Source organism: Sciurus vulgaris (assembly GCF_902686455.1).
Source record: "Sciurus vulgaris genome assembly, chromosome: 1".
Lineage (NCBI taxonomy): Eukaryota > Metazoa > Chordata > Mammalia > Rodentia > Sciuridae > Sciurus > Sciurus vulgaris.
In genome coordinates, this window is record NC_136461.1 from 16,112,119 (window position 1) to 16,139,662 (window position 27,544).

The window sequence follows — 27,544 nt, forward strand, 5'->3', positions numbered from 1 at the left end:
GATGTTTATTCATTGAGCCACACCCAGTCCTTTTTTATTTTGAGACAGGATCTCCTAAGTAGCTTAGGGCCTTGCTAAATTGCTGAGGCTGGCTTTGAACTTGCAGTCCTCCTGCCTCAGCCTCCCAAGTGGCTGGGATAATAGGTGAGCACCACCATATCCAGCTCAACTGGTATCATTTTAAATTTATCACTACAGACTTCAAAAACATGTCTTAATGCTGCCAGCAATCCTGCTACATTTTTCCTAATAGGTTCAATCTTCCCACACCCCTAAATAACTCACACATTTTCTTCTCTCAGTAAACCTCCAGCTCACATCAGCTGATAACACTTGTCACCAAAGCAACATTCGGACCCTTATTTTCCTACCTCCAAATCTAACATGACAACACTCTGCTTTCCTTATAGTTAAAATAAAGAGTTTTTGTTGGTATACAAAATACAACTTTTCATATTTATTACAGATCCAGTTCCCTCACATCATCATATGCATCACACACACCTCTACCATCATCATCATTTTTCTCTAGTCTTACGCCCATCAGCATGCAAACACACTCTAGAAGAGTGCTACTCAGAATGAAGTCCACAGATCAGTACTTGCTCACAAACCCTTATCGTTAGAACTACAGAAAGTGAGAATAAACTTTTAGAACATAGTGTAGCAAGGTGACGTTGCTGCAACATCCAAGCACATGACAAGTGGACCCTTCTCAATCAAGATCTGGCCTGAGTATTGATGAACTCACACAGGGTGCATGTGGAATAAGCTGTTTAAAAAGCATACATAGGACTGCACATAAGTCCCTGACAGACTGGGGGAGAGGGGGAATTTAACTAGACCTGCATCACAGAGAGCTTGAGAAGCCATCCTCTAGAAGAGTATTTCTCAAACTTTAATGTACATACAAATCAGCTAAGAATCTCATTAAAATGAAGATTTTGATTCAGTACGTCTGGGGCAGGGCTTGAGATTCTATAGTTCTAACAGCTTCCCAGGTTGATCCACAGATCACATCTGAGAAGCAAGATTCTAGAATGTCCCATCTTAAAATACTGAACTTGGCTGGGGTTGTAGCTCAGTGGTAAAGCACTTGCCTAGCACGGGTAAGGTCCTGGCTGAGTTCAATCCTCAGCACCACATAAAAACAAATAAAGGTTAAATTCTAAAAAGAAAAAGAAAAACCTCTCCTTTGATCTCATGCCTCTTACATCTACTACAACCCCAACATCTCTGCTCCTCTTTACAACAATGCCTCTTCAAAGAGCTACTATACTGATCTCCATTTCCTCACCTCTCATTCACTCCAATCAGGCTTCCACTAGAACTCTTCATCAAGGTCCAAGGCCTCAATACTGCCAAATTCTTGGTCACTTCTTTATCTCATCTAATAAGATGCAACCTTTAAGCAGCTTTTAACACAACCAGTCTTTCTCCATTAAAACATGTTCTTCCTTGGCTCTAAGATATCCTAGCTTCCATTGGTTAATACTTCTGCTCTATTTTGCTGGCTCCTCCTCCTCTGCTCAATCAAGGGCAGTTTTGGAACATCTTTTCTTCATCTGTACTCACTCTTCTTTGGGTAATCTCATTCACAGTCCCAGTGCCTTCCAAATTTTGGGAAGTATAATCATAAATTCCATAAGCATATCCAACAGCCTACCTGACATCTCTTCTTAAATGTTTAAATGGCACACACTTTCACATATTCATATTCATATTATATTCTTGATAGTATCCCACCTCTCACCCTTCTCTCCCCAAACCATTCCTCTACAAATCTTCCCTCATCTCAGTTTATAGCCATTTATAGCCACCATTCACTCAGCTGTCCAGGCCAAACATTTTTCCTTCCGAAGTCATATGCAAATATATTAACAAGTCCTATCAACTCCACTTCTCAACTTTTCTGGATCTGTCCCTCTGCTTTCTACATTCCCTTTCAGCATCCCAGGCCAAGATACTAGACTTCCACTCTACCTACTGTAATAACCTCCTTAAGCCTCCCTTCTACCAAGTGCCCACATACAAACCATTCTCCCAACAGATTACATTTCTAAAATTTAATCAGAGCAAAACTCTATCCTATCAAACACAGCAAATCTGTCAGTGGCTTTCCATTTCACTTAGATTAATCCAAAGCCTTCCATAGACTATGAGGCCCTACAAAATTCTGGCCCCTACCTACCTCTCTGATCTCATTTCCTACCAGTTCTTCACTTCCTATTTCATGCAGTCTCTGTTTATTCCTGTCCTAGGGTCTCTGCATGAGTTATTCCCTTTTCCCTTTGTACAAGCTGACCCCTTTTGGTCATTCAAAGGTTGGCATAAATTTTACCACCTCAGTAAAGCCTTGACCAGCCAACCCAAAGTAGATCCAAACTCTATCATCATGGTTGTCTCACTCTACTACCCAACCTTAATTGATATTTTGTTTATTGCTTCTTTTCGCTTGTAACCAGTTCCACTTCTGTCTCATCAGTATATCCTCAGAACCGAGGAGAGTGCCTGCATAACAGAGGAGTTTATAGCCCAGAAGAGTGATCTGGGCTGGAGACATGGAGACATAAATGAAGAGTTATATTCTCAGAGGTGAAGTTACTAAACCCACTGACACAGATTGAGACTATCCGGGGAGAATGTCTACTAAGAAAAGAGAGGAGAGCCTGGGAGAGTAAATATTTAATAGTTTTAGAAAGGAGAGTGAGTCCACAAAACAAGAGAGAAGTAGGAGGAAGAATAGGACAGTGAATGTTATGTCACTGCAGTCAAGAGAAGAGTGCTTCTGGAAGGAAGCAGCAGTCGATAGTGAGAAAATTACAGAGTAAAGATGTCTGTTGAATTCAGCTTGGTGGAGGACATTAGTGACCTTAGTAAGAAGTATTACATTGAAATGATATATGTAGAGAAGCAGATTGGAATAGATTGAGTGGAAAGAGGCAGTGAATGCAGACAGCTTTTTAGAATAGCTTGCTTGGAAAGTGAAGGTGACAAAGAGAAGACAGAGTTGAGGAAGGGTTTTTTTGTTTGTTTTGATTTAATGGAGGGATCACTCTAGCATGTCACAGATATAAGCTGCAAAACTTAGTAGGTACAAGTCACCCAAAGTCTTCAAATCTTTTTTTACTCTCACACTCAAGTTGGAATGTGTGACTTTCTTTGGACTGATGCTGAAGTGCCCACAATATCAATACACACACACACACATACACACACACACACACACACACACAATCTCCTTTATTCCAATGAAGGATAAATATGGTTTCCATACATTTTACCTAGGTGCTATCAAGAATAGAATTGTGGGGTGTACATAACAGAAGGCCTGAGTAAAAAAGATTTTCTACTGTTTCCCATTTTAATTTGAAGACATTTTGTGGAGTCATTGTTATTTCTACCCCCAAAATTGTCTTTCAGTTCTATGGCCTCTACAGAATGTCACTTTGTCTCTACTTCACTTTCTCTCTCTCTCCACCCTAACTGCTGCCTAGCAACATAGTGTAATAGAAAGAGCAAACAGTTTTAAAATTAAAAGGACATGGGTCCAAACTTTAATTCAGTCACACAGCAGTTTTGGTAATTAAACTTTACAACCTCAGTTTCTTCAACTGTATATACAGATTATATCTAACTTCATGGGGTTGTTGTAAGGATTGTCTAAAAAGTACCAAAGCACATAAGGTCTACATAAATTCATTCTTTATCACCATTCTGATTAAGCCTCACATCTTTTTATTTAGTTTGTCTCTCTAAGTGCATCTGGAAGTCTTTGGAAATAGAAACCTTGAGAAACTAACTTGCACATTTCCACTAGAAATAATATGATTGTTGTGCAGTGCTGCAGATTGAACCCAGGGCCTCATGCATGCTAGGCAAGTGCTCTACCAGTGAGCTAAATCCCCAGCCTCCAGTAAAAATAACTTTAAATAAGTACTAAGAGAAGTGGGTGTGTGGACATCTGAAGGAACAGGGAGACATCCAAGTCAGAAGGAAAAGCAAGCTCCTGGCTGGGGAGATAGCTCAGCTGGTAGAGTGCTTGCCTTGCAAGCACAAGGCCCTGAGTTCGATCCCCAGTACCGCGTGAAAAAAAAAAAAAAAAAAAAGACCTAAATAGGAAAAGCAAGCTCCTAGTCAGTTCTCTGCCTCCTTCCACGTCCCAAGTTCCTTCTTGTAGCTATGACTATTTCTTTGTTCTTAGTAAGTCACTTGCCAGCAAGTCTCAAGTTGATCATCTTCAGCATTAAAAACAAAACAGCACTTTCATTCATACATACCATGTAGCAATGTGGGCAGCTGAATCCTAAATTCTAGTCTTACCTGTCTGATTTCCTAGTTCTGTGACCCTTGTAGGATTATTATTATTCTTTGAATTAAAGTTTCCTCATTTGAGGCTGGGTTGTGGCTCAGTGGTAGAGTGCTTGCCTAGCCATGTGTGAGGCACTGGGTTCGACTCTCAGCACCACATATAAATAAATGAATAAAATAAAGATCTATCAACATTAAAAGAAAACTTTCCTCATTTGTAAAACAGAAATGAAAACGTATCCCATAAGGATGAAATGAAATAATGTATGTGAAAGTACTTTGTACACTATTAAAACATGGTTATTGTTATATTATAGATACACAAAGCAGTTCTAGTCTACCTTTGGCTGGTTTAGGTATTAAATTTTACTTAGAAAGTCCTCAGTTCTAGAATATTCTATGAGCCAAGGCTGTCTATATCCAACTCAAGTCCTCCTCTCCCTAATTATCTTCCTAATTTTACTTGATTTTCTTATTTTAGCAAGTTTCCTTGAACTTCTCTGACCAATGGTTCCATGTTCCCCAAACAGTAAAGACCACTAGACTTGATAAAACTCTTACTACAATTTTGATTCTAACATTTGTCAATGTCTAACATTTTGTCAGTATCTTCTACTTGAGTCATTTCCATGGTCTACCTTGCATCATGGCTTTAATCTGATACTATTCTCTTAAGAACAAAAAGTAGAGGTTGTCCTACTGAGTTTTATATTTCCCACAGCACTTACACATTTTTATATAGAGAAAATATTCAAAAATTACTGGCTGCATTGACTTAATGCTAATTTCTTGCCCTTTATACTTATTATCCATACCACACTGAAAAACTTTCTTATTCTTCTATACTATTTTTGTGTCTCCAAAGGCTTGGCACAGTGTGAAATACATAGTCAATATTTTTTAAGGACCTAATGACTGACTGGTTCATTTCATGATCAAGGTCAAAGTGTTCAGAGTGAACCAACCTATGCTACCTATGACTCCCTGATATATAAACATGACATTTATCAAAGTGTCACAGAGAGAGATTGCTTAATGACAGTTACTAACACAGAAAAAGGCAAATGAAATTCAAGTCACTGGGGGTCTTTTTCTCCCAATGGCATCAATAATCTGGTAAAAAGGCAAACAGATTGACAGTCAGCAGACCTACATTCCAGAGTTCATCTCTAGAAGGTGAACAGTATTCTAAAATGGTTCCCAATGATCTCCATTTCCTAATAGTTGTGTTCTCCTTGAGTGTGGGCTGGGCCTAAGGACCCTTCCCCACCCCCCTTTTTTGGCAGTATTGGGAATTGAACCAAGGGTCTCGGCATATCTTAGGTGAGTGCTCTACCCCAGTCTACTGATCTCCTTCTAATGAAGAAAATGTCAGCCAGGTGTGATGGGGTGGCACAGCCTATAATCCCAGCAACTTTGGTGACTGAGGTAGGTGGATTACCAAGTGCCATACCAACTTGGGCAACTTAGGGTGAGACCATCTCAAAAAAAAATAAAAGGGCTGTGGATGTAGCTCATATCTAGAATGCATAAGGCAGGAGTTCAATCCTCAGTAACCACAAATAAGAAAGAAAGAAAATAAGGTAAAAGTTATGTCACTTCTAAGATCAGAATATTAAAAAATGATTTCTTTCTTACTAGTGTGTGTTTGTGCACACTATGCACTTACTCTCACTCTCCCTCTTTTGCTCTTGCTATCTTTCTTGCTTTGATGAAGCCAATTGCTATGCTGCAGAAATTCTCATGGTGGCCTTGGTCTACCAACCAGCAAGAAACTGAAACCTCAGTCCTGGGGTGGTGGCTCAGTGGTAGAGCGCTTGCCTAGCACGTATGAGGCTCTGGGTTCAATCCTCAGCACCACATACAAATAAATACAAATAACAAAATAAAGATATTGTGTCTATCTGCAACTTAAAAAAAAAAAAAAAAAAAACTGAATCCTGCTAACAATCACTTAAAGAACTTGGAAGCAGGTCCTCTCCTCCCCAGTCACACCCTGCCAGGACCGCAATCCTGGCTGACACTTTGACTACAGCCTTATGTGAGGCTCTGAAGCAGAGGACACAGTTAACCATGCCCAGTCCAAACCCACAGAAGCGATGATATCATGTATATTGTTTTATGCTGCTAAATTTTGCCACAAAACAACAGATAACTACACACCTTATGTTTTAAAAAGAAAGATGACAAAGATGGAGAGAACCTGCAGACAGACAAAAAGATTCTTTGACCAATCATAATGTACAGACGTAAATGAATCCTAATTCAAATAAATGACAAAAAAATTATCAATGAGACAACTTAAATTTGAATGAGATGTTTAATGATATTGAAAAATTCTAACCAATTTTTGATGTGACATTAAAGTTGTGGAGTTTTTAAGTATGTGTGTGTATAAAACATAACATAGATGTATAAAACACAAAACAGATGAAATTATATGATATTTGGAATTTGCTTGAAAATACAAGATGAGGCAAGTGCTCAGTGCATTGCTTACTTAGCAGGCACAAGTGGTCAGGAAGGAAGGAAGAATGGAAGTAGACAGATGTATGATGGAATATTGACCATATGTTCATAACTGTTGAAAATAGGTACATGGATTTTTATTAAGAAGTAGAATGTGGCGCAAGACTGTAATCCCAGCATCCTAGGAAGCTGAAACAGGAGGATGTCGAGTTCAAAGCCAGCCCTAGCAACTCAGCTTTGTCTCTGAATAAAATATATAAAAGGGCTCAGGATGTGGCTCAGTGGTTAAGTGCCTCTGGATTCAATCTCCCAAACCAATAAAAAAGTAATAGTAGAATGTGGGTGGGGCAGGCTAGTTAAAATCCAAGAAACTCAAAGGTCCTTCTAGACCTGACATCTATGATTCCACAGTACCTCAAAGCCAGAGCACAATTACTCACCTTCCCCAGGCTTCCTGTACTGTATATACCACTTCAGTCTATACTAGTGACCAACATTATCACCTTTCCACAAAAACTGTGGAGCACTTCTATCTGATGAGTTAAAATAAGATTTATTTGGACAATTTGACCCAGGAGGTAAAGAGAACAAAGTGTTACAATAGCCAATTCCTACAAGGTGCTTAGCACAAACTAGGCACTCTAAGGTCTCCTACTACAGAAAGCCATAACTGGTTTCACTTTATTCTAGTCTGTCTTAGGTCACAACAACCTCCTGCCTGCCTAGGTATTTAACATTTCTTCCCTAACTCTGTATACAGACTTAATTTCTTAATCCCTTAAAGTTTTCTTTCCTAAGTGGTAAATATCTAGATTATTGTGAATGACCTATTTTCCAAAGCCCAATTTTGTTTCAGCTAATTAAAAAGACCTCATGTCTATACAAGAAAAGAACTTTAACAAGAAAGAAATTATATCTGCTTTTTCTCTTCAGAGTCTAATTCTTAGGTTAGAGAATCAACTTAAAGTTTCTACTAAAGGAGAAGATTCATACAATAAAGTGAAATTAATGGAGAGACAAATGGGAACTTAGTAACTTAGTTCTCACACTCTTTCTTGGAGTATCTAACATTTCTACTGCCACCTCCCACTTCTACCATAAAGATGTCCATGCTCAAATCTATTGTGATAGCATTAATCACACAATATTCGTATCCTATCCTACCCCTCACCCTCTTTTTAACAATGGGCCTGGACAGGCAAGGTGGCATGTTATCTGTAGTTCCAGTTACTCAGGAGGCAGAGGCAGGATGACTGCTTAAGATCAGGAGTCCAGCCTGGGCAATGTAGCAAGACCCTTGTCTCCAAAAAAAAAAGTTCTGAAATATATACTCCTATCTGTCCTATCTCAGGCAAAATATTAGGGAAACCTGGGGAGCTTTCAAAAATATCACTATCTGATAAGTGAGTCAATTTCTGCAGCAAGTCAATGACATCAAAAAGGACAGAGCAGCGGAAGAGGAGTTGCTCTAGATGAAACTCGGGGAAAAATAACAAGGTGATATACCATCCATGTGAGCAAACTATAAGAATATTTTTGAGACGGTCAAGAAAAAATTACTATGATCTAGGAATTAGGTGTTATTAAAGATTTGTTAATTTTATAGATAATGGCATTATGGTTATGTGAGAAAATGTCCATAATGAAAGATGCATATGGAAATGTATAGGAGTAAAATGACATATCTGGGATTTTCTTTAAAATGTTTCAAAAAAGAAAAAGGGAGAAAAAGGAATAGGTGAAGTGGTAAAATCATAACTACTAAATCTAAATATATACAGGTTCACTTTCATTAGTCTCCTGACTTTATCATAATTAAAAAAAAAAAAAAAAAAACCCACAACCACAAAACTGTTTGGTAATATCTACCAAGGCTGAACATATGCCCCAGCAATTCTACTCCTTGGTATATACCCAAGAAAATGAGTGTATATGTCCACCAAAAGACATGTACAAGAATAAAAGTGTTCATAGTGTCTTCTCATGTAGCCCACATTGGTAAGATCCCAAATGTTCATCAACAGAATAAATATATAATTGTGGTATACTCACATAATGTAATATTACATATTGCTACACATAACAGATGGATATCCAGTAAGATATTAAACAACAACAAAACCAAAACCAAGAGAGTGCCTACTGTCTGACTATATATAAAATTCAAGAACAGACAAAACAAGTCAACAAGATAGGGGTAGATAGGTGTTTACTTGGGCAAGCCAGTATGAAAGAGAAAGAGGCACAAAGGAGCTTTCTGGAGGTCTAGAAATGTTCTGTCTTAATCTGTTACATATCTGGATGTGGGGCTGTCTTTTTCTTTTTATTAGTTCACTTTCATTATATATAATATTAGGGTTCATTTTGACTTAATTATAAAAGCATGGAATATAATTTCTCTAATTCAGTCCCCGGTACTTCCCCTTTCCCTCCCTTCCTCCCCTCCCCTCCCCACCCCACCCCTTCCCTCTATTCTACTGATCTTTCATCTTGTGAGTAGTCTTTACATAACTCGCACACACAAAAATTCATTGAGAGCTAGATGCAGTGACACAAGCCTGTAATCCCAGACACTAAGGAAGCTGAAGCAGGAGGATCACAAGCTCAAGACCAGCCTGGGCAACTTAACAAAAACCTGTCTCAAAATGAAAAATAAAAAGGAGGGCAACTTAACAAAAACCTGTCTCAAAATGAAAAATAAAAAGGACTGGGGAATGTAGCTCAGTGGTAAAGCACCCCTAGGTTCAGTCCCCAGTACTGGAAAAAAAATTTTTTTTCATTGAGTAATTTGTGTACATCAGTCATGAGCGAACGACAAACATGAGAATAAAAATCAGAATCTTTGGTATCAATATTTAGTAGAAGTTCTGTAAGCAATTCTAATGTGTAGCCAGTACTAAGAACCATTCTTCTACCTCAAGTTAAGACTCCCTGGTCTTCCTAATTCCACTGCAATAGTAACTATGAAGTTACATTTTAAGAATAGAAGGTTCCTCTTCTTACAGAAGAAGAGTATAAGAAAAAAAGCTGAAAAGATGGCAGGACAGAGCAGGAGAGAGAAAAACACTTGAAAAAAGTAAAGATCCAGGTTGAGCAAAAGTTAGTGCTAACAGAGCTAAGAACATGGCTGAAAGCGCCAATTGGTAGCACAACTCAGATCTTAGTTCCAGCTTTGTAAATGACTAACTATTGTGTGAACTTGGGCAAAACTGCTCCATTTCACCAGGCTTCACTGGATCTCTAACAGCTTTTAAACAGTCTGGAGAGGCAGTTGAGAGGAATCAAGTAGGAACAAGCCCTTTCGACAGACCCTAGGTTTACTAGCATAGCACTTATCATTTTGTATTATAATTGTCTACCTGTTTAACTCCAGCACCAAACCTTGAGCTCCTGAAAGGCTAGGATTATGCATTTCATTTCAAATCCAAGCACATGCATAGAATTTGGCATATCAAAAATGTTCAATGGCTAAATTGATGAAAATTATGAATGCTTGTACTTAGATTTATAAGAAAGAATAATTCATCTTCTAAATGTACACCCCTTTCAAATACCATTAAATAATATTATTTCCTTTTTAACCCCCACTAAAAGTAGTCCAGAATGCCCAGAATCATCTGAAATTCAGGATCCCTACAAGATGTCCTGACAGGGTCCTCAAAAGTCCATGCCTCTTATTCCCTGAATGATGTATCTACTAGCTACTCAGGAAGCTGAGACAAGAGAATCACTTGAGTCCAGGAGGTTCAAGGACAGCCTGGCCAATATAGTGAGAACCTGTCTCAAAGAATGAAACAATAATCCCAGTTACTTGAGAAATTGCAAGTTCAAGGCTAGAATGGACAATTTAGTGTCTCAAAATTAAAAAACAAAAAGGGCTGGGGATGTTGCTCAGCAGCAACATGTCACTGGGTTCAATCCCCAGTACTGCAAACAATGAAGAAGGAAGAAGAGGAGGAAGAAGAAATCTCCTAGTATCTAATGTTTACACATTATTTCATAATAATATCTCTTAATATCTAATGCTTAACACTGTATCTTAGCTCAAAGTATTTTCAGTTCTCGAAGCTCGCAACAACCCTTTGAGATGGCATTATCACGTCTATTTTATATGTGAGGAAACTGAGGCTCGAATTTTAAATAATTTGTTGACCTAAGGCAAGCTGCAGCAAATGAAGAAGGGCTTTCATACGTATTCTTTCTTTGGTGCCCAGAAGAGGTAGGAAAGGATCAACACTTCCATGCCCCTGGCCTCTCCAAATGAGATGCCTCAGTCCACCAGTTGCAACTGCTCTCGTTTTACTGAACTCTCTCTTAAATTTTCCTTGTCCTCATGAAGATCACTAATGTAGACTATTTTTATTATGTTTTGCATAAAAAATAAGGTCAGCCCAAGAAGAAAAATCCCCAACACTGCCAACAGTTGTACTAATAAACTGTTGGCCTACATCTTTGTATAAAAAGCTAAAGAACATAAATCAAAACATGTTCTAGCAGGAAGATGTAAACCCTACTGACCAAATGGCCCCTGAGCTCTTAGGCTGTTAGTTATGAACAGCTGATTTAGTGTGGCCATTCTAAATCCTTCAAGAGCTAAAGTCACATCTTCCTGAATTTATATTCTCTCCTGTATAATAACCATATAGTGCCCAACCAAAACCTGAGGTACTACACAAAGTATGCTTTACTGATCTAGTAATTTATATAAAATCTCACCCAAATTTAAAAATTACTTTAATTTAAAAATACTTAAAGTGAAAAACAAGTTGACATTCTTCAACCAAAATAACATATAAAATTTACAGTCTCTAAGAAACAAACACCAAAGGACACTTAACACTTACAATAGAGCCAGGCACACATGTGAGTGGGCACTCAAAGGTGTAATGCATGAATGATAACCAAGAGCTTTAAATACATAAACAACTACTATGACAAGTACAATATCCAGGACAAAACCAGAAGAGATGTGTACAGACCCTAGGTTTACTAGCATAGCACTTATTTTGTATTATAATTGTCTACCTGTTTAACTCCAGCAAGTTAACTGGAAAAACAGCAAATCAGGATCTGAGGCAGTTTCACCCAGTAATACTTGGGGTGCCATTAAGTCGAACACTCTGGATGTAAGTACCATAATGCATCTACAGTCCAAGAGAAGGTACTGAGGCAGGGCCTGGCATGCAAGTTCTCTCTCCTCAGGCCAGCATCTTCACCCATTACTTCCCATTAACAATGCCCTGCAGCCCAGCCACAGGATTGCTCAGTAAAGCCAGGCAGTACTAAAAGTTAGGAGGAAATGAGTGTGCCATCTGACACTTTCCTGGTATAGCTTAAGCCGATTAGTTTAGGTTACAAACATGACTGCAAGATTCCAATATGCTGATGAAACTATTCTTTTTCTGCAAACTAAAAATAATCTATCTATCAAAACAGGGGCATTCCTCAAGTATTTATGCCCTGTCAGCAATCCAAAGTTCTATTTCCTCAAACACTTCAGAGTGTCTTATTAGATCCAAGTCTCCACACCTTCCCTATATCCCCGACTACTCATCCTAACCTGCCCCGAGAACAGAGCAAGAAACCTAAACTCCTAACTCATGCATTTAATGTTTCCCTTGCAATTAACAAACACATGCAGAGCTTTCTGGTTTCCGTCTTGTATAGAACCACACTGGAAGAAAAGCTGAGCTTCTGCAAAGAAAAATTGAAGGACAAGATAAGACATGATCAGGAAGTCAGCTAAATGCTTTTCTTTCAGGCAGGAATGGAAAGATCCCCACCCACCTAGAATCCAGCATAAGGGCAAATGGCTTCCAGTACAAAGCCAGACTGTGCTTGCTTCTTCACCTTAGAATACGGCTATTAAGCCTACTCTGGAGACAGACTCATTTCCAAATAGCTCTGAGTGTCCTACAAGAATCATTAGGGTATCAAATGATTTTTTTTCAAGGGAAATAAACTCTCATAATTTAAGACAAACAAGTTAAGCTTGAATTGGTGATTTTCCAGTCATGTACGGCTGACAGAGGAGCTCAAATCATACCACTAAGGATGAGTTTTCTGAGGAGGCTAGAAAACTGTTCTCCGTAGCTCTTCCAGCCCTAAGGCCTATGTGGTAAGCCAGTACTCCTCTTTCCAAAGCAAAAATTAACCATGGACTTTGAACTTCTTTGTTCTTTGCAATAGTATCAGAAAAATTCCACAATGCTCTACCACCCTATACAGATCCAACACATTTGTTGTTCTAGAATAGTCACTTGGATACACATTAATGTATTTCCTACAGATCCAAGTTTCAAGTAATCTTCTCTCTTATTTTTAACCTTTTACCATCTCTGTTTAAACAACAACCAAAAAAAACCTGATTTATCTAAAGTCTATGCTCTCAGAAACATTTCTACTGGGAAAAAAAAACAAAAACAAAAACGTAACCCGAGTTCATCCAAGGAGTACTGTGGTGAGTTCCAGTGCAGAATCTAGCTACACAACAGAACAAACTGCATGCTACTGTGACCCTTCATCAAAGGGTCTGAACCTTCCTAGAATTCATGAAATCACAGATGTCAGAGCTGGAAAGATCTTTGGAGAGCAATCATCCAGTCCAGCCTTTTGATTGATTTATTTATATTTATTTATGTATTTTTGTACTTACTTATTTATTTATTTTGGGATTGAACCCAGGGGTGCAGATGTTATTTATTTATTTACTTATTTATTTTGGTACCTGGGACTGAACCAAGGGGCACTTAACCACAGTGTCACATCCCTACACCTTTTTAATTTTTTTTATTTTAAGAGTCTTGCTAAGTTGCTCAGGCTGGCCTCGAACTTACAATCCTTCTGCCTCGGCCTCCCCAGCCTCGGCTGGGGTTACAGGTATGCAGCACCACACCACCTGGCCAGTCTTTCATTTTTTTTTTTTTTATTATTATTAATTGTACACAAATGGGGTATAACTTTCCATTCTCTGGTCATACACAATGTAGAGTGACACAGTTTGTTAAGCATACATGTACATAGGGTAATGATGTTTGTCTCATTCCATTATCTTTCCTCCCCGCTGCCCTCTCCCCACTCCTCAATTCCTTCTACACAATCCAGCATTCCTCCATCCTTCCCTTACCCCCTCCCTGTTATGTATCATCATCTACTTATCAGAAAAAACATTCAGCCTTTTGTTTTTTGGGATTGGCTTAGCATGATATTCTCCAACTCCATCCATTTACCTGCAAATGCCATAATTTTATTCTTCTTTATGGCTGAATAATATTCCATTGTGTATATATACACCACAGTTTCTTTATCCATTCATCTATAGAAGGGCACCTAGTTTGGTTCAATCTTACATTTTAAAGATGTGATAAAAAAGCGCTGAAGAGAGGATATGGAGACTTGAAGCAAAGTTGGATCTAAACTCCCAACTCAGGCATCTTATTACCATACCACACCTCTTCACAAGATCAAGTTTATGGGAGTCAAGCGGCTAAGGAGAAAAAGGATGAAAGAAAGTAAATACAGTGAATAGTACCCAAACAAAAGGAAGTGAATATAGTATATAGTACCAAACCAAAAAACCAACTCTTTGTGAACTCTCCTCCTCTAATACTTTGTGGTATGACTCAGAAGCAGTTGCTACCCCTCCATATGCCTTAATTTCATGAACTTTTCTCTTAAATATCACTTTTTTTTTTTTTAACTAAAAATCAAGATATAAATTACCACTTACCCCTTAATGGGTTCTTCCAATCACAACACGAAATGAGAAACAACCAACAAGAAGGATGGAAAGATAAGAATACCCTTAAACAGAACAATAACATTGTTTGAGAGAACGGGACACATTTTTAAAAGATGACAAAAGTGGATGACTGCACTGAAAGAAACCATATCACCTGATTTTACATTCTAGTATCTAGGCCTTGGAGAAACTAATTTCACTTTTCTGAATCCTGGTTTCTTTGACAGTAGAAAGTACTTCTAAAAGATCCAACCTCAACAGGACCCCTGACAAAAGTCTTGAGCCACCGGCCTAGAGACAGGATCCTAGAGTTCTAACAGACAGGTTTCCTAGCTAGTAGTTTTCCCACAACCTGACAATAACGGTGATAATATCAATAAACTCAAAAATGTAGGAAGCAGCCAGGCACAGGTACATGCCTACAATCTCAGTGACTCAGCCAGGTACATGCCCATAATCCCAGCAATTCAGGGGGCTAGGGCAAGAGGATTGCAAGATGGGCAATTTAGCAAGACCCTATTTCAAAATCAAGATTTTAAAAAGGGCTGGGGATGTAGCTCAGTGATGAAGCACCTTTTAGTTAAATCCCCAGTATCACACACAAGTATGTGTAAACACACACACGCGCGCACGCGCGTGGCAGTAAACAGTGCATACCTTTCTTCTTTAATAGTTGTACCAAAATGTTGTCTATGGTGCTTTCAAGGATCCCCTTTGACCACCTACAGATGGTTTAAATGTCCCACTCCTGACTGTTTCAATCTCCTCCCTTGAGATCAAACTGAATATTCATTGTGCCTACTACTAAATATATTATATGCTTTCTGGGAATCCTCATTCTCTGTTTCTCTTTCATTAAGGTATTTGCATGTTGGAGATTTAATGATCTATGAAAAAATATGAACTCTTAAATCACAGGTAAATAACTAGAATTCTCAACAGAAAACACCACCAAAAAAAAATGTTAAGGGTGAGCAAGCTCTATATCAGTCTATAGCCTTCTCATTCAAAGGCTCCTCCTTACCAGGAATGTGGCTGAAGGTGAAAAGTGTTTGGTTTCTGTTGCTCATCATCTTAAGATAGAGGATACAGTGTGTCAGAAATTACAACCAAAAATCAAAATCAATGCACAAGGAAATACAGACTCCAATGTAAATTATGAAAAATAATGAATCTTAAATAAACAGGTACTTGAAAGCCCACTTACTAAGCTGGGATAAAGATAATTTCTATCAATGAGTTTATAAACAGTAATTCTCAAACCATAATATGGATACAGAACTACCTGTGAGTACTGGTTAAAATTGCAGATTCCCAAGTACTATCCTCAAATATTCTTAAAAAGATATTTATTGTGGTGGTGCTATAGATTTGCATGTGCATTTTGATATAGTCAAAAGACTACACTTGCCAAGCATGGTGGCACACACCCGTAACCCCAGCGGCTCAGAAGGCTAAGGCAGGAGGATCATGAGTTCAAAGCCAGCCTCAGTAACTTAGAGAGGCCCTAGGAACTCAGCAAGACCCTGTCTCTAAATAAAATATTAAAAAGGCTGGGGATGTGACTTGGTGGTTAAGCACCCCTGGATTCAATCCCCTATATCCAAAAAAAAAAAAAAAAAGACTACACTTTTTAAAATACAACAGGGGATAAAAATCATTAGGCCTCCTGGATACCAAAATACACATTTTCTTAAGTAGTATAGTCTATAATATAATGTCCGTGTTCCAAAAATGGCATGCAGGCTGATTTTCAACAGTACCACCCCACTCCCTCCCTTCAGTAGTCGTTTTGTAGAATAAATATGGGCTGATTTCAGTTACTTAACAAGGCAGTCATCCTCCTACCTCCTAAAGCAACTTCTGAAGTCAGCTATCTACTTCTCAAACTAAGGACCTTTCCAAATAGTGACTAAATACAATGCCTGTTTTAGCTCCTTTTCTTTGAGATAATTCACTGGCTTCATTCTGGGTCCTGTTTGTTTTCTCCCAGAAAAGCATTCTGTATCATTCTATCTAAAATAAGATCCTATTTTAAAATAAGTATCCCTTCTCTACCTTGATACCTGCTTCTCCTGTTCTTTCTCTATGTGGTTCTTAGCATTTCCTGAAATTCGTCATATCTTACCTTTATTTACATCCCCAAGTGGAGTGTAACTGTTAGAAAAGGTGCTTCTGCACTACTACTACTGTATTCCGAGCACCCAAAAGAACACCTGGCATATCATAGGTGCTCTATAAATATTTATAAACAAATACAGCACCATTTCAGAAAACTAAAATTCCAGTCTTTCATCCTGTATAGTTTACTGGTCTCACTCAATGTCAGCAGTACTTTTCACCATAGATGGCCATTATTCTTGCTTTTGATGGCTACATTATTCAAGAAACTAAATACAGGTACCAGCCAGAAAGAGGTACCCTGACACCTGACTTTTCACTACAGTAATGTGCAATTCTTCCCCAACTGAACTGCAACAGAATTAGTTTAATGGTTCAGCCTACTGAGATTTCCAAAGATCTTATACACCAAAGGAATAACGTGGCTTCTACTACATAAGAAATCAAATGCATCGCTGGGAAACACCAGTGTGAGAGCTGCAAGTTACAACAGCAGAACACAGTGTACTGGCAGCCAAAATCACTTCAGACTATAATTAAGTCAGCCAAACACTTCCTGTCAAAACTCAGCTAGTTCTCATGTTTGTCTATTCATTCACCTATGAAAAGTAATGTCTTATATAGCATATACTATATAAATATATACTTTATATATATAAATACCACCCTATTCCTCAAAACAGTTCTATAAAGGCAGTATTATCTACTTTTTAGAGATCAGGAAATTGAAGCTCTAAGAGACTCTCACTAATCAACAGGGCTGGGATTTAAATTCAGATCTACATGACTTTAAATTCTTGCTTTTTCATTTTAATACTTCAATTACTAAGGCTCCCCCCACCTCCCACCCTCTGCACTAAGCTTGGCACACAGAAGACATTTAATAAGTGTTTGTTGAATCCATGAGTTAAAAAGGGTAATTTAATTCAAATTCAAGGATCTTTTTAGGATTAAATTCTTCAGTTCCAATTTTAGTTTTAAAAACAAAAATCTAATTCCATTCAATGATTTCCGAATAGGAAACAGTAATGCAAAACACGGCATTTTTAGTTAAAGATATTGGGTTTATTCTAAAATGGAACTCAGCATAACATAATTCATTACTATGGAAATTTGGATATAAAGCAAGTGAATTCATAAAAGGTAGTATAGTTTAGCACACTAAGAAGCAGATATGAGGTAAAAATCTGAGTTTTTAGTTATTAACTTTGATTTCATCTTAAAATAGGAATAAATGTATTCCCTCCCCCCCCCCCATGTAACAATGGTACTCTAAAACTCAAATGTGATAAGACCTATAAAAACTCAACTGTAAAGTGTTATACAAAAACAATTACTAAGCGGTACATTCCTGTAATCCCAGCTACTTGAGGCAGGAGGATTGCAAATTCCAGACCAGCTTGGACAACTCAGGAAGATCCTATCTCACAAAATATAAAATAAAATAAAAATAAAAGGACTAGAGATTCAGCTCATTGGTAAAGCACCCCTAAATTCAATCCCCAGTACAAAAATAACATTATTATTGTGAACTGAAGATTGATAACAGAATAAAGTCTGATAACAAATTTCTTTATCAATAAGACCAGCATTATTAAAAGTCCCACTGTATCTGAAGTATTGAGGTAAATATCTTAAATTCAGCTAGTATATCCTTAAAAAAAAAAATGTGGTTTACACATCATTAATCTTTTTATTGTGAGTGCTCTCTCTCCAACTGCAGAGAACTGGGATATAGACCTCCATAATGTACTGTTTTGTTTTGAGAAGGATTACAGCAAAAATAAGTCTCACCCCATATTGGGGGAAAGGGTGTTGGACTGGGCTCCTCTATATCCAGATACTAATTCCTTTCATGCTATCACATTTATCCATTTGGAACATTAGTTGCTAGATATATAAAACCAAGTGATACCAAAGGAACCTTAAAACTGACCTAAATATCAAATGATCATGTTAACACTGAAAATTTCCATATCCACATGAATAAATTTACTTCAAATTAGTATTTAAAAAAAAAAACTCAAGTGCTAAGAAATACTTCAGATGATTTCTTTTTTCTCTATCTTTTTGTTGTTGTTGTACGGGGGACTGAATTTAGGGTGCTGTACCACTGAGCTACATCCCCAGCCTTTTTATTTATTTTGAGATGGAGTCTTACTAAGCTGCTGAAGTTAGGCTCAAACTTGGAATCTTCTGCCTCAGTCTCCCAAATCACTGGGATTACAGGTGTGCACCACCACGCCCAGTTCTGACGATTTCTTCCAGCTAAAAAGCTCTTGTCCTTAGGAGAAGTCAGTATCCACTATTGGAATAAAACTATATGTTGAGTTTAGTCCTCCATAAGCTAAAAAAATAAATAAGCTATGTGAAAAAAACTCTCAACAATTTTAAATAAAAGATAGCATCAGTTCTAATTAATGACAAAGTACATTTATCATTGACATTGCTGACATTGGTATGAAACAAAATCCTTTTTAAAGTCAGTGGGGTTTGGGTAGGTAAAAGAGAAAGTGTTCAGGAGCTACTAGGATTATGACTATGTACACAGTTGTATTCTAAAAAATTTAAAAAGATTTTAAAGATTTAAAAGATTTTAAAAATTTTTATCATTTTGCCCACCATTCTCTTATTTTCAGTCCTCAAACCTGAACAACCACTGCCCTATCAAAGCCAGATTATAAATGTCAATGAGCTTCAGAATCTTGCAACACATTTTGACATCAGGATAGCCTTCTTATAATTCAACATATTCCCAATCCACCTTTCAACAATAAGTCCTCCAACTATTCTGCTCCTACTAGTGATTCAAACTCTATTCCATCAAACTTGCCAAAAGAAATAAAAATTACTTAAAAAGTCCTTCCACCGGCTTTATTCATTTTTTGCATTTATTTCTATATCTATATATACATGATGTACCAAAATCAAAATTTGATTTTGCATCTTCAACTGATTAGGTTGTTTCAAAGAATTCAAGTGTACACAGTAGGCAGTAATACTAGCTGAATAAACACATTTAGAATACAAGTGACTAACAAGATGTACAAGGAGTGCCTACAACAACAAATTAAAGTCTAACCTTTTAGTCTGTCACTCAGTTCCTGGCATGCTGGCCACTATCTTTTTCCTACTTGGATAGACTGGTCTACTCATTATTTCCTGAGGACAAATTCCTTCATGTTCTACCTTTGCCCAGATATATCCCCTGCCTAGAGTGCCCTTCTCCATCTCATCAAATCTACCCAAGATACAATTCAATGCTACCTTCTCTTCAGTGGAACCCTTCCACTCTCACTGCTCATTAACTTTTTCCCTTGTTGAGTACCTATTGTCATTTAGCAAATAAGAACATACTATGCATTATACTCATAAACATTTGTGTGTATGTGTTTATGCCCTACTACTCCAACTACATGACAAAACTTGAAGGTACAGAATTGTCACTGCTTTGTATGTTCACCAGTGCACTATTGTGAATATAATGGTTATTCAATAAAGATGTGTTCAAGAAAAAAGTGAAAGTGATCCAGGCATGATGGCACACACCTGTAATCCTAGGTACTAAGGAGGCGGAGGCAGGAGATCACAAGTTCAAGGTCAGCCTGGGCAACTTAGGGGGACTCTGTCTCTAAATTAAAAAAAAAAAAAAAAAAAAATTAAAGGCTCAGTAGTACAGCACCCCTGGGTTCTATACCCCGTAATGCAAAAGAAAAAGGGGGGGAAAAGTGAAAGAGAGAGAAAGGAATATCTTCTAGGTCTACCACATTAATATTTTCTTAGAATCAAGTCAGCATCAATGGCTTGAATCCTTCACCTATTTTATAGAATACAATTTGTATTCCTCAGTGGCTTTCCATTTCTTAAAGTAATAACCCCACTAAATCTGGTTATTGTCTTTATTTCATCTCCTATCATATTTTTCTATCACTCTGAAGCCTTTCACTCAGCTCCACATCCTCCTGGATCCTTACATAGGTCAGCTCCACCTTATGATCTTTCTATTTGTTGCCTCCTCTGCCTCTCCCCATATCTTCCCATGTTGTAATTCCCATTACTCCCTTGTAATTCAAGTCACAGGTCAAATGGTACTTCCTTAGAATACCTTATCTGATGATCCTGGCTAAAGCTGCACTCTTCATTACTCTCTAACTGCAGTAAACTTTTTTAATTTTAAGAACACCTCTATCCAAAATTATTTTGTTGACATGTTTACTGTTTATCTCTCCCAACTAATACAGCAACTCCACAAGGCATAGATTTATTCAGTGTTGTTTACCACTGTATTCCAGTACCTAGACTACAACCTGGCATGCAAACAAGGCAATAAATTAACAAGAACAAAAAAAAGAAAAATAGTTTGCTCCTTCGGCTAATACTGTAGTTATCCTCAAAAGCATAAACATTGTTTTCTATTTCATTTTTTACATCACTACAGCACCTAAAAGACCAAATGCACTGGAATCTCCAAATAAATTTTTAACTAATGAGGACAGAAATAATTTTTCCTTCCAGAATATGCCTCCAGTTGCATCTTTAAGTCAACAAATATGCATTAAGTACATACCACACCATGAACCAGGCACTGAGCTAGATATCACCCTAATTTCTTACTTTTTCCAGTTTATCTTGCTCATCATTGATTGATTTTGTTTTTCTTCTCCCAGGGCTGGACATGAAACCCAGGCCCCATGCATGCTAGGCAAGTGCTCTTATCACTGAGCTATACCCTCATCCCTTATCACTGATATTCTGAAAGTTTGAACACTTGATCACAGCCCTGACTTCCCCTCACTCCCAGAATGGTGACCTTATTTTATTGACCAATGAAAGACTACTAATTACAGCTACCTGCAGGGCACCATGTAAACGTAGTTATTTTTTATGTCAAGAGACCACACAGTGAAATTTATTGTCCAATTATGTCAATCTCTCATTCACTGTTGTACTCCCAGAAAAGATCTCTCAAAAAACAAAAACCATTAAAGACACTAGAGAACTCTAGAGACATTTAAATATGGACTGATAAGATGTGATAATGATAAAGTAGTTATGTAGTAGACAGTCCTTATTCTAGAGTCACACATCTGCAGCTTATCAAATAGTTCAGGAGAAAAATATTTTTTTTCCCTTGGGGATCGAAATCAGGGCCTTGTGCTTGCAAGGCAAGCACTCTACCAGTTGAGCTATCTCCCCAGCCCCTAAACAGAAGCTTTTTAAGAATTTTTCTTTGTAGTTGTAGATGAACAGCATGTCTTTATTTTATATGTTTGAAAAATTTCCTCAGAAGTTGGTGGAGGAAAATGTTTCTCTTAAGATGATTATTAAGTGCATTTTTCTAGCTGTAACTTCTTGTTTGGCTTTGAATACAAGCTTTAATATATAATTAGGCCAAAAGTGATGCACAGAATACTAGGACCCAGAAATTGAATTATTAAAACAAGATATACTGACAAAAGTGGCAAGGAACAAGTAAAACTACCCAAAACAAAAGAACACTCAGTCCAGGGTAGGTCAGTTTCCTTTTTCTTAAACAGTCTTGAGCTCAGAAAACACAGACACCATATTTTGGAACCCTGCAACTGTTCAGCAAAACACAAGAAGACCCAATCTCTCAGTCTCACTCTCTAAGGAAGACGTGTCTACGATGGGAAACTAAACCACAGAATTAGAGTGAACAATATATCTGAAAAGGGCTTTCTAAGCTGGGGATATTGAAAATACAATTTATTATTGCAAAAGCACATTACTAAGAACTTTGATCACAACTATCAACATCATAATTGATTCAAAGATTAACACTAGATGCTAAAAGCATTTGGTTGTTGGAGAACAGGATATTGCCTCAAAGTCATCCCACAGATTACTTATAAAGGGAAATAGGTATCTTTACAATGAAAAGATCAAACTTATCCTCAATAGTAATAATGGAAAAGGCTGATACAACTTCCAATATAACAAAGAAAATGCACAGCATCATCTATGTACTATCTCTTACTTAAAATGTTCATCATGGGGGTGGGGTTGTAGCTCAGTGGTAGAGCATTTGCCTAGCATGCGTGAGGCTGTGAGGCTTTAGGTTCAATCCTCAGCACCACATAAAAATAAATAAGCCGGGCACAGTGGTGCAGATAGGGAGGCTGAGGCAGAAGGATCATGAATTCAAAGCCATGGTGACATCATTTCTTTCCACCTGTGTTACAGGGATGAAAGACTTTAATATATGCAAAATGGTCCACCTAGTTCTGGGTTCAGAGTGGGTTCCAAAAATCAGAAGTCACTATCATCACTGATGATTCCATCAGTACCTATGCCCAAAAGAAAAAAAAAAAAAAAAAGCTGAGCCGGTCGGGGTGGCACACAACTGTAAACCCAGCAGCAGCTCAGGAGGCTAAGACAAGAGAATCACAAGCTCAAAGCCAGCCTTAGCAATCGCAAGGCACTAAGCAACTCAGCAAGACCCTCTGTCTCTAAATAATATATAAAAGGGCTGGGGATGTGGCCAGTGGTCCAGCGCCCCTGAGTTCAATCCCGGATACCAAAAACATAACTAAAACAAAATAGAGGCATGTGTCCATCTACCCAAAAAAAAAAAAAAAAAAAAAAAGGTGTTTACCAAGGGGTCGCAGGTGTAGCTCAATGGTAAAATGCCTGCCTAGAATGCATGAGTTCTGAGTTCAATCCCCAGCATCAAAAAAAAGTTTCCCCTGAATTCAAGCATAGGAAAATAATCAATTTCTGGGACATTTTAACTAGCTTGGACTCTTCAAAGGGGAAACATTATTAAGACACATACACACATTAAAAAAAAAAAAAAAAAGTGTTTGAGAGAGCTGTTGTAGACCAAGGGTCTGAAAACTAAAGTTTTATCAGAATAGTCATACCTATTCATTTATGTACTGTTTATGGCTGTTTTTCCCTCATAAAAGACAGTATGGCCCACAATGCTGCAAATATTTACTATTTGGCTCATTACAGAAAAACTTGCTGACTCCTACTCTAGACTAAGAGACATGACAATCGAATGTACAAAAGACCCTTAAAGTGGATCTTTAAGGGAAGGGGACTATAAAGAACATTTAGGGAACAACTGAGTAATTCAAATATGAACTAATATCAGATAATGTATGAATGCTGAATGCTGAAGTACATTATGAATAACAGTATTTAGGTCATAATACATGCAGCTTACTTTCAAATGTTTGGGGGGGAAGTTTCAGACAAAAGCTTAAACAAAGCAAATGTGACAAAAAACTAACAACTGTGAATTTAGAAGAGAGGTTCTCAAATTTCTCAATCTCTGGACTCCTTTTACTCTTAAAAATTAATGATCTTTTCAAAGGGCTTGTTTATGTAGATTATCTCTATACTTACTACACAAAAAAATTAAAAATTATAATACATTGATTTTACAAAAGCAATAAACCCATTATTTGTTATTAACATAAATAACATTTTAATAAAAATAATTATATTTTCAAAAAATAAAAAATGTAGCAAAAGACACTGATCTTCCACATCTACAAATCTCTTTCATGTCTAGTGCAGCACTTTCATGTGCTTCTGTCCTCAATCATATTAACAGGTGCTTTGCTTGAAGTATATGGGGCTAGGGATACAACTCAGTGGCAGCACCATGCTCAGGGCCTTGGGTTCAATCCCCAGCAACAATACATCTGTATGCACATGTGTGTATACACACACTCACACCCACACACAAAACACTTTCTGGTGAAGTATATGAAGAAAATCCAATTTTTCATTACAATATGTATTTCAAAAGGAAGCACTTTAATAATCTTCTAAGATGATTAGCAATATTATTCTTTGATACTACACCATAACTTGACAAGTGGTATTTTTAAAAGGTTTGTTATAAAGTAGAATTTAAAGCCAAAATAAAAAACTTTTCAAAGTGTTACATAAAATCCTTTGATCTATATTTTATACTTTGGATCAATATTTTTGTAAAAGAATGCACTGATAAGCTGGAGCTGTGGCTCAGAGGTAGAGTGCTCGCCTCTGTGAGGCACTGGGTTCCATCCTCAGCACCATATAAAAATAAACAAATCAACGAAAACATTGTGTTCATCTACAACTAAAAAACATTTTAAAAAATGCACTGATCATTTCGAAAACACTTCTTCACTGAGTTAACAAGAATGCAGAACTTTTGGGACTGGGGTTGTGGCTCAGTGGTACAGCACTTGCCTAGTATGTGTGAGGCACTAGGTCCAATTCTCAGCACTGCATATAAATAAATAAAATAAAGGTCCATCGAGAACTTAAAAAAAAATTTTAAATGCAGAACTTTTAAATGCTGAAATATTTCACTGTATAATATCAAAAAAATAACTTGTTAATATCACCACCACTCATTTTTTTAAAAAGTTTAAGTATTAAGAAGTGCCAAGTTCACAAACAAGTTGTCTATAATTCTAATTTCTACTTGAAAGCTCAAATTTTATCACTGACAGTAAGTACCACCAGTTGTTTTCTTTAGGATAACAAGCTACACTTCCTTCACTTTCAAGAAAATGTCAAATACCCAAGTCTGAGAACCAATCATTTTTTCAAGTAAAAATGATGATCCAGGAAATGAAAAACGTTAGTTTACTTGCAACTTAACCCCACTAGTATTTTTCCTTCTTTTATCTGACCACTTTACTTTCATATGCAGACAAGCTTCACATGAACTTCCCATCACCTAGAATATTAAAAAAAAGTGTACTCAAGGATCAAGATATTAAAAAAAATAATATTTTTACTGTTTCATCAAGGACATTTCTATGCAAAACTGGCATTTTTGTTTTATGACGAGTGCAACATGAACATAATTATCACTAATACAGTACTACTGTCTTGGTTTGTGCTAAAGCAGCAGCAGCTCTATCCAACATTGACTGCTTTTGTACTATCAGTACAAATGTTACAGAAGTGAAAAAAGGCAAATAATGTCTTAGTATGTGGTAATAGTTTTGACCCTGCAGACTCTTACAGGGCCTTAGGAGCCCCCACAAACCCATGGATAACCAATGATGTAGGTGAAAGGTATATGGGTATTTGTAATACTATTCACTCAACTGATTTTAGAAATTTTCAAAATAATTGAAGGGGGAAAAGAGGAATTCATAAAAACCCCTTGTCTATTTCTAAAAAGCAAAAAAAAAAAAAAAAACACCTTCCTTATTATTAATGAATACATGACACAGCAATGTTCTTATAAAAAACAAACAAGCCACAATACCAAAAGTAGTAGAAATTTTCAGGCTTTATCAACCAATGAAGGCCCAACACAAAAACTCAGGGTTTGTTTCAAGAAGAATTCATGTATAAGGAGCCACTTATACAAAATAAATACAGATCAGCAATTCTTCATTTGCAGCTAAATATGTTTTGGAATTCAGAATGTTTCAGATTTTGGAAAGATAATATAATAGGGACTTGGACAGCAACACTACATGGGTAATGAATTCTAGGCAGAGAAATCCAAAAATGCCATAGAGAAAATATCTGCAAATCTTATATCCACAACACTGGTATGCAAAATATACAGAGAATTCTTAAAACTGAACAAGTTCCCTAAAGGTCAGGAAATAATGCCAAGAGTTAATAAATGGGATGGCATCAAATACACAGCAAAGGACACAATTAGAAATGTGAAGAGAGAACCTACAGAACAGGAGACAATTTTTGCTGACCACTCTTCTGACAGAGGATTAATATCTACAATATATAAATAACTCAAAAAACTTAGCAAAAAAATTCAAATAACCCAAATAAATAAATGGATAAATGAATTAACCAGACACTTTTCAAAAGAAGAAATAGAAATGGCAAACAAATGTATGTTCAACATCATTAGAAATTAGGGAAACGCAAATCAACACTGAGATTTCATCTCATCCCAGTCAGAATGGCAGTCATCAAGAATACAAACAGGGCTGGGGACATAGCTCATTTCATAGAGTGCTTGCCTGTCAAGCACAAGGCCCTGGGTTCAATCCCCAGCACCGCAAAAAAAACAAAAAAATACAAATACAAATACAAATAATAATACTGAAGAGGATGTGGGGAAAAAAGGAACACTTTTACACTGTTGATGGGATTGTAAATTAGCAACCACTATAGAAATGCGTATGTAGGCTCCTCAAAAGACTAGGCGTAGAACCACCAAAATGACCCCAGCTATATCACTCCTTGGTATTTATCCTAAAGAATCAACATCGGGCTGGGGATATGGCTCAGCTGGTAGAGTGCCTGCCTCGCATGCACAAGGCCCTGGGTTCAATCCCCAGCACCGCAAAAAAAAGAATCAATATCATCATACTATAGTGATATACACATACCCATGATTATTACAGCACAATTCACAATAGCCAAACTATGGAACCAGCCTAGGTGTCTATCAATGAATAAATGGATAAAGATTACACACATACACATACAAGTTTTATTCAGCCATAAAAAAAAATGAAATTATATCATCTGCAGGGAAATAAATAGAACTAGAGAGACAATTAAGCAAAATAAGACCAACTCTGAAGGTCAAGGGTCTTATGGTTTCTCTCATATGTGTGAAACCTAGAAAGGAAAAATAAAAAGAGAGATTTCATGAAAATCAAAGGGAGATCAGTAGAAGATAGGGACCAGAGGGCAGGAGGCAAGGAGGGAAGGGGAAAGTGCTGGGGAGTGATATCAACCAAATTATAGTGTTACATTGTATGCATGTGTGACTAGGTAACAACAAATCCTATCAGTATGTACAACTATAATATATCAATAAAAAGTGGAAAAAATAAAAAAAATAAAATTCTAAAACCAAAAACAATATAAAGACAAATGACCAATTAATACATCCACTTGTACGGCTACCAAAAAAAGGTGTTGCAAGAATGTGGA

General features: G+C 37.1%; 1 protein-coding gene and 1 long non-coding RNA gene across 6 annotated transcripts in view; one reads left to right on the forward strand and one right to left on the reverse strand.

Annotated features, from left to right (window-relative positions):
• Nucleotides 1-26,648, forward strand: LOC306654912. Its single transcript, XR_013762125.1, has 3 exons — nucleotides 1-1,114; nucleotides 22,715-22,989; nucleotides 23,030-26,648. It is a non-coding gene; the product is annotated as an uncharacterized lncRNA (long non-coding RNA).
• LUZP1 (leucine zipper protein 1) overlaps nucleotides 1-27,544 on the reverse strand; it is a 96,125-nt gene that overhangs the window by 38,155 nt on the left and 30,426 nt on the right. The window lies entirely within an intron of this gene.